Source organism: Danio rerio, chromosome 25 (genome assembly GCF_049306965.1).
Source record: "Danio rerio strain Tuebingen ecotype United States chromosome 25, GRCz12tu, whole genome shotgun sequence".
NCBI lineage: Eukaryota > Metazoa > Chordata > Actinopteri > Cypriniformes > Danionidae > Danio > Danio rerio.
In genome coordinates, this window is record NC_133200.1 from 13262501 (window position 1) to 13274823 (window position 12323).

The 12323-nt window shown below is 31.5% G+C and overlaps 1 protein-coding gene across 12 annotated transcripts in view; it reads right to left on the reverse strand.

Annotated features, from left to right (window-relative positions):
* Positions 1–12323, reverse strand: part of det1 (DET1 partner of COP1 E3 ubiquitin ligase) — a 95326-nt gene that overhangs the window by 30978 nt on the left and 52025 nt on the right. For 4 of the 12 annotated variants that reach the window (XM_073941736.1, XM_073941734.1, XM_073941737.1 and 1 more), the window contains one exon: positions 4814–4974. The exons of the other annotated variants lie outside the window; for them this stretch is intronic. The gene's annotated coding sequence lies outside the window, so the exon portion shown is untranslated. The remainder of the gene's footprint in view (positions 1–4813; positions 4975–12323) is intronic. 12 annotated transcript variants of the gene reach the window in all.

A 12323-nucleotide genomic window follows, 5' to 3' on the forward strand; every position in this document is an offset into this window, starting at 1 on the left:
GGATTAGATTTATATATTTATGAATCACATTTTGAATTTCGAATTGAATTTGTGTATTTATGAATCATGTTTTGAATTATGAATTGGATTTGTGTATTTATGAATCATGTTTTGAATTCATTTATTGGATTTGGGTATTTATGAATCACATTTTTAATTCGCAAATTGTATTTGTGTATTTATGAATCACGTTTTGAATTCATTAATTCAATTTGGGTATTTATGAATCACATTTTGAATTTATAAATTCAATTTGGGTATTTATGAATCACATTTTTTAATTCACAAATTGGATTTGTGTATTTCCAAATTGCGTTTTGAATTCAGAAATTGGATTTGGTTATTTATAAATGACGTTTTTAATTCACAAATTTGTATTTGTGTATCTATGAATTACATTTTGAAATTGCGATATATATATATTAGATATGTGTATTTACGAATCACGTTTTGAAATTACAAATTGGATTTGTGTATTAGATTTTGGAAATTTGATTTGTGTTGTGGATGTATAAATTATATTTTGGAAATGTATTATTTTTGAGACTGATCTGGCTCCATAAATAGATGTCTAATAGACGTCTAAACATAGTCGTCTTGGTTAAAACAAGGCTAAATTTGGGCTGTCAGTGAAAATATAATAGACATCTAAGAATAGACCAAAACTAGACTAGTCATCAAATAAACAAAAATTAATGACTGCACATATAAAGTCTGTCTAATATGTCTATTTGACGACTAGTCTAGTTTTGGCCTCTTCTTATATGTCTATTAAATTTTTACTGACAGCCCAAGTTTAGCCAAGCTATTTACATTTAGATGTCTATTAGATGTCTATTAAACACAAAATTGATTCCTGAGTAGTAAAACCAGCCCTGGTGTAAAAGTGTACACTTTTGTTTCGGAACGTGTCTCGATTGACCAGTTAGCGCGGTTCGTTTGGCATATGTGAACAGGGCAATCGCGCTCTGTTCCGCGCCAAAGTAATCGCTCTGAGATCGCTTGAATGAGGTGGTCTCGGCTCGATTGAAACGAACCCTGGAGCAGTTCGATTGCAGTGAGAAAGCGATCCGATCCGAGCGCGGTTATATCACAGTGTTTTATGGATATGTAATAGGCTTACGGCTATATGAAGAGAGAATTATGAGTAGGGCGGGAAGTTTCGCGAGTCTCCGGATGCCCGCAAACGAGTGATGATCTCCCGGTAATCTTGCGTCTCCCTCCCGGTACTCAAATAGGCATCGTCGGGCACCCTTCTCACCCCTCCCCACCGCGTCTCTCCTCAGACACGTTGCGCGCGCACACCCTGTCAATCACCACCAAACCACCACCTCTCCTGACAGCTTAGCGGGACGCTGCAAAATAAACCCTGACACTCTGACCAATGTGAGGAGAGTTTGGTCCGTTTTGAAACTTTGCAGTGTGAAAGCGAACCGCTCCAAAAGCAAAGAGCAACAATGTAACAATTGTAATCTCTGTTTCGGAACAACTGAATCGATTCACAAGTGTAAAAGCACCCTCAGACTGAGACATCAAGCACAACATGCTCATTTGTAATTTACCTTTAGGAATATCTGAATCTGCCTTTTAAACTAATTCTAACAGGTTATTGATAAAAAGTTGTATGCATTTTAAGCAGGCTAAAACGAGTTAGTTTTGTGTTGTATAGTTTTCTCTTACATTGCAAGTCCAAAACAGTCACAAAACTGAAAACTCAAATTTATGCAACCCTTTGCCAAAATTAAGACCGAATTCATTCAGCCTAAACCTCGTGTTGTAAAAGATGAAATGATATGCAGAGACTAAAACAATACAGGCTAATTAGATGGCAATGCTAAGCTAAACCGCAGGCTGCTTGCCCTCTTTCTCTTCACTCTTTCACATCTCAGAATTTAAACAACATTACCCTTTATAGACATAGTTTTCAAAGTGATGCATAAAGAACGCTGTACTTGTTGAAACAATACGTTCTAGCCTACAATTACCTATGTAAATTCAAGGATTACATTAATCTCTTCTGTGTTATGTATAAAAGAAAACTCGGCTTGGTAGATTACTTATAAATTGTAATCAGATTGCAAGTTATATGACAAAATTTGTGGTAAGTAATTAAATTACACATTTGCGGTAGCGTAATTTTATTGATAAAATGCTTCATAAAACTAAAACTAGTATACCTTGCTGTTAGTGTTTGCTTATAGTATCATCTTATGATTTTAAAATAGTTATTTAAGTAAATTCAATATTGGAAACACAAATTTCACAGGAGAATTACTGCTACGTCAAATATTACATCTAAAAATGTGACCAAATCTGTCATATAACCCCTCTCCGTCGACAAAAATGTGATAAATAAATGTGACGGGTTTATAACAAAAACATAAAGGCGTAAACGCAAATGATTGGGGAGAATTTACTTCCATTGTCAATATAGCATCATGTACTGTAATCCATAAAAACTAATAGTAGTCTGATTATTCATTCATTCATTTTTTTTTCAGCTCAGTCCCTTTATTAATTCAGGGTTGCCACAGGGGAATGAACCACTAGCTTATCCAGCACGTTTTACACAGCTGATGACCTTCCAGCCGCAACCCATCACTGGGAAACATCCATACACATTCATTCACACACATATACTACCCAATTTAGCCTATACCCAATTCACCAGGACCACATGTCTTCGGACTTGTGGGGGAAACTGGAGCACCTCGAGGAAACCCACGCCAACATGGGGAGAACATGCAAACTACACACATAAATGCCAACTGAAGCTCGAACCAGGCGAATGTGCTACTTACTGTGCCACCGCGTTGCCCTAGTCTGATTATGAGTATTTTAAAAAGTACTCTAATTACAAAGGCACTGATTACATAATCTAGATTACATATAATTTATTACTACCCAACTCTAAAAAATAAAAAATTTTCATTAGATCTACTGTATGTGAATCTCATACATGACCAATTTTGATCTCAAAAAGTTTGTAATCAGTCACTGATTACAAATTACATGAGAAAATTTGTCGTCAGTAATTAAATTACACACTTAAGGTAATCTTACTGATATGCAACGTATGTGCAGTTAATACTTCATGATCCTAAAACTAATATACCTTGGTGTAAGTGTTTGCTGTTGGGACAACTTCAAGGAATTAAGTTAACGCGTCAAGGAGGAACATGAAACAATTAAGGGTAACACTTTACAATAAGGTTCATTAGTTAATGCATTTACTAACATGAACTAATCATGAACAACACTTGTACAGCATTTATTAATCATAATTGAACATTTACTAATGCATTATTAACATCCAAGTCCATGCTTGTTAACATTAGTTAATGCACTATAAGTTAACATGAACTAACAATGAACTACTGTATTTCCATTAGCTAAGGTTTACTAACATGAATAAATACTGTAGTAAATGTATTGTTCATTGTTTGTTCATGTTAGTAATTGTATTACTTAACATTAACTAATGAACCTTATTGTAAAGTGTGACCCAATTAAGTTTCCCCCCTAAAAAACCCAAGAATTGTGTTATTTCAGCTCATTTTAAATAAGTACTTTGAACAAACAGCAAATGTGTTTATTAGAGTGTTACTTAAAATTAAGTAATTTCAATACTGAAAAACATTAAATTCACAGAATAATTACTGCTATATCTAAAATATGACCGGATCTATCATATAACTACTCTACTGTCAACAAAAAGCGTGAAAAATCTAATGAATTTAATATACATAATGTCTATATAATTTTATCCATAAAAAACTGATAGTAGTCTTATTATTAGTATTTTAAAAAGTAGTTTACGCCAATTACAAAAACATGATTTCTGTAACCTGATTACATAATCCAGATTATACACTGTAAAAAATGCAGGGTTCCACATAATTCATTCATGTTGTCCCAACACAAATCGATTAAGTTAACTTGACACTTTTAACTAATTTATGTGCATTGAACTTAAAAAAAAATAAATAAGTTGTCCCAATGAAATCTCAAGAATTGTGTTGTTTTAGCTCGTTTTAAATAAGTAGTTTGAACAAGTAAAAATAAATATTTTTTGACTGCATATAATCCATTACTACCCAACTCTAAAAAAGAATTAAGAATCTACATTTTCTCATTAGATCTACTGTGTCAATCTCATACATGACCAATTTTGATCTCAAAAATGTTTATAATTAGTTACTGATTGAAAATTCCATAACAAAATTTGTAGCCAGTAATCAAATTACACATTTATGGTAATCTTACTGATATGCAACGTATGTTCAGTTAATACCAAAACTATTATACCTTGATGTAAGTGTTTGCTGACAGTAACACTCACATCCTACATTGCAAAAAAATTCCACACAATCAATTTGTGTTGGGACAACTTGAAAGACTTAAGTTAACTCATTAGTTTTTACAAATTTAAATGTAAAATAAAACAATTAGAGATGACTGCCTTAAAAAAACATAATTGTGTTGTTTCAGCTCAATTTAAATAATTAGTTTGAACAAACAGCAAACCTATTTTTTTAGAGTATGATGTCACATAAAATTAAGTAAATTCAATATTTAAAACCACAAAATTCACAGGAAAATTACTGCTACATCAAAAATATGACCGAATCTGTCATATAACCCCACCAATTTTGATCTCAAAAAGGTGAATTTTCAGCCAAAAATGTAAAGTGTTTGCCTCTGTGCAACGCCATAGGACTTTTCTGTCAATTACTGGTACTACATATCCCCCCCTTTGGTAAACAAGTACAGACTAGTATTTAAATAAAGTCGAAGCAAGAAACCGGGGCACCTCCTCTGTGGACTCATCAGTGTCTTCTCCAATTGCGTAAGATCTTCACTTCCTCGGCACACACCGAGGACTCACATCGATCTCACTTACTGAGGACAAATGGTCATTAGGTGTCCATTTAATGAGCTCGGAAAATCAGCATCCTGGATCTCTGTCACATCCTAAAAGACAGTATGAATTCAGTTTGGGCTTCAGATGAGTGACATTTTATTAAAATCACATTTTCTTTTAATTTTTGGTTAGAGAGTTAAATGGTGAAAGTCAACGCCTTAGGTCAAAAACGAGATCTTTGCATCAAATTAAATTCCCCAAATTGGTTTATATACAATATATACACACTCTAAATGTTGAGTTCCACACAATAGATTTAAAGGAATTGACATGAAGGAATTCAGTTAGCTTTTTAGTTTTTACAAGTTTAAGTGAACTGAACTATGACTGGGCGATATTTCAAAAATGCAATCTCGATTAAGTCTTTTACATATTGAACAATTATGATATATATATATATATATATATATATATATATATATATATATATATATATATATATATATATCATAATTGTTCAATATGTAAAAGACATATATATGTATATATTATTTTTTTCGATATCAGTTGTTAATGCTACTGAATTTAAAAGAGTATGCCAACAATGACTAAAAGCCACAAATGAGAAGTTTCATTAAATAGCTAACCTGTTTTCTGTGGTCTATAATGTTTGGCGGCCAAACATTCGGTGCATCTCTAACATCAACACACAACCCATTGTTGCCTGTTTCTGCTGTATGATTGGCTTGTAGATCAATATTGAGTAAAAAAGTCCAGAGCTTATTATTGTTATCGACATATATTTTATTGCGATTCAATATAATAATGTTTATCGGCCGAGTCCTAGATTGAACATAAAACAATTAAGTTGTTCCCTAAAATACACAAGTATAGTGTTGTTTCAGCTCATTTTAAATAAGTTATTTTAACAAATGGCAAAGGTCATTGTTTTAGTGTACACTGTAAAAATGTTAGCTTCTACACAATTTCTTCATGTTGTCCCAACACAAATTAATTAAGTTAAATTTTTTACAAATTTAAGTGGATTGAACACAAAACAATTAAGTTGTTTCACCCGCAGAAAACTCAAGAATTGTGCTGTTTCGAATTATTTTAAGTAGTTAGAACAAACGGCAAATGTTATTTTTAAATGTAAAGCACAATGAATAAAAGTATGTTGTCTGTTTTGTTTCTAAACGAACACGGTGGCTCAGTGGTCTTGCCTCACAGCAAGAAGGTCATTAGGTTAGGTCCCAGTCAGTTGGCATTTTTGTGTGGAGTTTGCATGTTCTCCCTGCGTTCACATGGGTGTCACTGTAAAAAGTGATTAGTATCTTAAAACAAGTAAACCATTTGCCTTGAAGGCAACAAGTTGACTTTACAAAGATAATGTAAGGCCCAATCCCAATTCTACTCCTTAGTCTTTCCCCTTACCCCTACCCCTCGTTTTGCGTGTTCACGTAAAGGGGTAGGGGTGTCCCAATTCTCTTTAGCTTGAAGGCATAGGGCTAAGGGGAAGGGGTGAATATCCATTTGAATGAAGATTTTTCAGGACCACACTCTTAACCAAGCGGTAAAAAAGAATTCCCTGAATACACCAGCCACAACGACAGATAGTTACACGTGGAAGTAAGGGGATCCACAAATTAGTATTTTTTGTCATTATTACGAATTTTTACAACAAACAAACATATGTTTTGATATATTCATAACCGTGTACGTGTTTTACCGTCATGCTTTAAAAAAATAAATATAAAAATAAAAAACACTAAATTTCGTGATCTATAATCCATAATAATAACTCCTGTACAGCAGTTCTACAATATTCTATATTTATATATATATACAAAAATAGAATAGGGATTGGGCTTAAGTAAATCCATTGTAAATTGGAACTGTTAAATTAACATAATTTTATAACAATGCTAATTTTACTAACTTTTTTAAAGTCAACTGGTCCCTTTTTAAAGTGTGAGACTACTTTAGCACATATGTTTTCAAATGATTACTGTAATTATTACAATATTACATATTCAGTGCTTCATTAGGTCTATAAAATCTACAATTAGCCTGCATTGAATTTAGAAAACACACTGGCGTCTGCAAGAGCAGATTAATTTTAGTTACTGTCATTTCGCTAAATATAGAAAAGCTGCGGGAAAAAACAAATATGATAAAGAAGTATTGGAAATAGTGATTATTTATTCATTCATACATTTTCTTGTCGGCTTACTCCCGGGGTCGCCACAGCAGAATGAACCGCCAACTTATCCAGCAAGTTTTTTTGCAGCGGATGCCCTTCCAGCCGCAACCCAACTTTGGAAAAGGAAATAGTGATTAGTTTACTTATATATATTCTTTAAAAAATGTTAAATTTGTATGATTCTAACAATTAAGTCAACTTAACAGTTGCAAGTTGGGTTTACTTAAATTATTTTTGTAAAGTCAACTTGTTGCTTTTAAGGCAATTGGTTTAGGCACTTCTGACGGTTTATTCCACTATAGCGACCCCTAATTAACAATGGATTAAGTCGAAGGAAAATGAATGAATAACTTAATTTATTCATGTTGTACTAAAACAAATCAATTATGTGGACGCCAGCATTTTAAACAGTGTAATGCTACATTTAAAAGTGGTTTGAAGGATATCTAAAACGATGATTCCTAAACCAAATATGCCTGAATTCTTTTTAATACATAAACTATTGTTGCACCCAATGGAATTTTAGTGGGTGTCTTCTGACAGTCGTGATAAAAAAAAGTGTGATTCATCATACTATTGTTTTAAATTAGAAAGATGATGCCAAGCCAGACACATTCTAATTGAAAAAAAATGTGTCTTCATATAAATATTAATTTTTAAAAGTTTAACATCTGTTTTTTTACATACATTTACAGCACTGAAGCTCAACACATTACATTTAGCCGCATATAAAAATGAATCAAAATAAAAGACAAAGCCGCTTGATGTATAAAAACCAGCCCAGCGTTTGTGTGTGTGTGTGTGTGTGTGTGTGTGTGTGTGTGTGTGTGTGTGTGTGTGTGTGTGTGTGTGTGTGTGTGTGTGTGTGTGTGTGTGTGAATCTGGCTAGAAGCAAAACCACCCCAGATTTTTGCAGCAAACCAAATTTAAATATTAATGAGTAAATAAATGTTACAGTAAGTGATGCATATTATATTTGCTTAATTATACGCAAACAAATAGTTGGCTAAAAAGAAACCTCCGGAGAATGGCTTCACGCTGCTTTTTTTATTTAATGTTTCGACAATGTGCGGCGAATCAGCTATTAGAAACAAGTAAAAACACACACTAATCGGAAGCAGATCATTAACTCAGACTGAATTCAGTCGATTAAATCACAGCGAATGACATAAAAATGTCTCTGTTTTACATTTAACGAATGACTCTTTGCATAAGGACTGTAATTATTTGCTCAAATAGGACCTGAGGGATTATTTTATGTGCATGTCTCTTCTGCTAAAGCCACTTGAAATGGGAACAGTAAGCCAAAAAAAAAAAAATCCTGCAACCCATTTGCTTCACGCAGGGCTCTAGTGCACATTGACCAAACTTAATCAAAGCCTCCAATAGGACAGAATGGTTCATGAACATTGTGTAATTTTAAGACATGGGCGAATTTCAGGTTATTATATAGCAGATAAAGGTGGTGCCTGAGGTGTCAAACATTCGTCTTAAATCCTGATTTGCATCCATATTATAGACATATATGAGTACACCCCTTACAAATCCCTCCTTTAGATGAATATTTTCTATAGGAAGCTTTACAATACTATATTTGTGCATCTATGTTAGATTAGTCAGCACTGAAGCCAAATCTGAAGCTAATCTAACTAAATAATTTATGTTAATTAGAAAAATATTAAATAAAACATTTTAAATAGAGCAAAATTCAGAAGAAACAAAAAAAAATTGTATTAAAAAACTGTAGTTTGTTATTTTTTTTAATATTTCACATGCATTTTCTATTTCTAAAGATGTTTATTGACTAAAATATAATTTTAATAAATTTGTCAGTTTAATAAATCTGTTTTGTTCAAATAAACCAAAATATATAGCCTATGTTAACTGAGAAATTAAATAAAAATGTTCATTTTCAAAGTATGTTGAGCGCTGAATCATGCGATGAAAGTTAAATGCATTTCACATCTATGAAATAATTCATATTTCTGTGAAGAACCTTTAACGTGATTTCCAAAAGCCCTTATTTTAAGAGTGCTTCACTTACTGTAATGCACATTCATATTATCAAGTCATTAGGCTTCAAATTTGAGGTCATTATAGCAGATACTGAGATATAGCAGTGACTGAGATGTCAAACATTAATCTTAAAGCCTGATTTACATTCATATAAATGCTTTTAATTCAATCAAATTTACATGCAATCAAAAAATAATATTACATTAATTTCTAATGTCTGTATAATGGGAAAAGGTTCTTCATGGAAAAAAGTGAAATGTTCACTGAAACGTGGTTCTTCTTCAACCAAAAGTGCTCTTCCTTCTGTAATTTTACATTTTTGCTGTATAGCTTTGTTTGAACTGTAAAAAAATCCTGGTTGCCTTACATTTTTAAGCTGAATCAAGTTAACATTATGGGTCCATTGAACTTATATTATGTTAAACTGACTTAAAACAGCTTGAGTAACAAATAAAACTAAGTTGGAACATGATTTATTTAGTTTATCAAGTTACAATGACCTAAAAACATATGCTGTCAGGACTTTTGATCATATATTTTTACAGTGTAGGATCTGTGGCTTATTTAATGCATATGATGATTTGTATATATATATATATATATATATATATATATATATATATATATATATATATATATATATATATATATATATATATATATATATATATATATATATATAAATGCATGTAATCCAATGCACTTACATATATGGTTAGAATTATGTCTAACATTAATTTCCATTGCACAAAACGGTCTATTTAGTGAAAAAATGTTTTTACTATAATAAGTCCATTATAAAACGCTACAATTGATACTTTGGCCCTTTGTAAGAGAAAGTTAGGCCACCCCTGGTCTAAAGAAACAATCAAGACTATGACATTACGCAGAACTTGTCATGTAATCATCATATCTGATCGTTTTATATGGTTTGAACTATCAGGAATATTTTTTGCCATTTCTGTTGTTTATTTAACATACAGAAGAGATAGTTTATTTGTACTACTCATTTTATTTGTATTTTTTGGGAGAGGACTGGACACTTGAAGACTTTGTACGTCTAATGTCTTATGCTGTTATGATGCCCATTTGTTGTTATATGTACGTTTTTGTGTGGCACGAAAGAGGACTCTTGACTGCAAAACAAATCTGGTCAAATAAAGTAATCTATCCTAACATATCAAAAGCAATTAGTCCTTTTAAACAGTTAAAAATAATTTTTGACCACAAGGTGAAGCTAGCATTTGTAAAATATAGCATTTTTACGACAAAAGGGCCAACATGATTAAAATAGATATTATTTAATTCAACGAACTGATTAATATTTTGACTAAATCATACAAAATGTATACTGCAATTTACACTGTAAAAAACAAAGTTGACTCAATTTAAAATTTTAAGTAAAAACACTTCCGGACATTTTTGAGTTGACTCAACTCTCAACCCAATACTTCACTTGACTCAATTTAAGTTGAATAAACTCAAAACTGTCCTGAAGTTTGTTGCCTTAATTTTAAGATTAGTCAACTTTTTTTTACAGTGTGGGTTCAACAAATCAATTTGTTTTCAGGCAACATGAAGGAGTTAAGTTCACTTACTAGTTTTGACAGATTTAAGTGGATTAAACATAAAACAATTAAGTTGTCCCAACTCAAGAATTGTGTTGTCTTAGCTCAATTTAACGCATAACACATGCAATTGTTTAAATGTTTATAATATTGCTCTTACTCTTTCATGTACACTGTAAAAAAAATAATGACAAAAAGTCAAGACAACAAATATTTTTTTTTAATGTTAAGCTAATCAACCTTTGGCTTCATTTATTTAAGTTACAGTATACAGCGTTTAACTTGATTTTAAGTCTGTTTGATTGCTGTTGAGATGACTAGAAAAGTTCATTTGATTCAACTAAACATTTTTTTTACAGTTTACAAGCGGACACAGCCAATGTTGACCTAACACTTTCTGTCTCATTTACATCTATTGATTTTAAACTGTACAGCTTGTTATACTGCTTGTCATAAGGGTATTTTCTTATTGCATTATTTTTATTGGTCCTTGGTGTCATAAACACACTGTAAAAAATTCTATGATCAGTAAGTCAAGACATGTTTTTAGTTCATTTTAACTTATCGAACCAAGTGAATCATGTTCTAACTTAATTTTATGAGTTACTTAAGCTGAAGTTAATTTTTTACCTGTGTTTTTATTAAAGTTTTTAATAAACATACTGTAAAACCCAACAGTCAACTTTATCGAATGAAATGAGTGTAGTTAACTCCAACCTAACTGAAAGTTAATTCTACTCATTTGAAAAGAATTTTAAACTCAGAGTTGAAAGTAATGAGTTAATTTACCTCATTGCTTCAACTTAAATGGAGTAAGTTCACAGTACTCATATAGATTAGTTTAACTCAAATGGTTTGTTGCATTGAAGTTGACTTAACTTATTGAGTTTTTCAGTCCTCAGTTGGTTTGAGTCCTCTTTAATTATTGGGTTTTACTGTGCTCAAATTGCTTCATTTACTCAAATGGATTAAGTTCACAGTACTTATTTGGATAAGTTTTGAACTTAAATGGTTTGTTGGAATCGATTTCCTCAAATGGTTTAAGTTACCTTAACTTTTGGGGTTTTACAGTGTGAAATACACAAAACATTTACTTAGAATGTTTACTTTTACAAAAAAATAAATACACAATTACATAAATAATAATCAAATATAAATAACAATAGTAACAGCTTAAAATATTTATAAATAAATAAATAAATAAATAAACTCCAATATAAACACAATAACTACAACAAAGCCCCTGACAGCATTTCAAAAACCAAGTAAATATGTTTCGATTAATGCCCAGGTCTGTTGGATAATGTCTGATTTTAACTGCAGATCTGCAGTCATTTTCTCAAATACAGTTGAAGCCAGAATTATTAGCCCCCATTTGATTTTTTTTTCTATTTTAAATATTTCCCAAATGATGTTTAACAGAGCAAGGAATTTTTTACAGTATGTCTGAAAATGTTTTTTCTTCTGGAGAAAGTCTTATTTGTTTTATTTCAGCTACAATAAAAACAGTTTTTAATAAAAAAAATTAAAAAAAACATTTGAAGGTCAAAATTTTTAGCCCCTTAAGGACTTTTTTTTTATTGTCTACAGAACAAACTATGATTATACAACAAATTGCCAAATTGCCTTAACCTGTCTAATTAACCTAGTTAAGCCTTTAAATATCACTTTA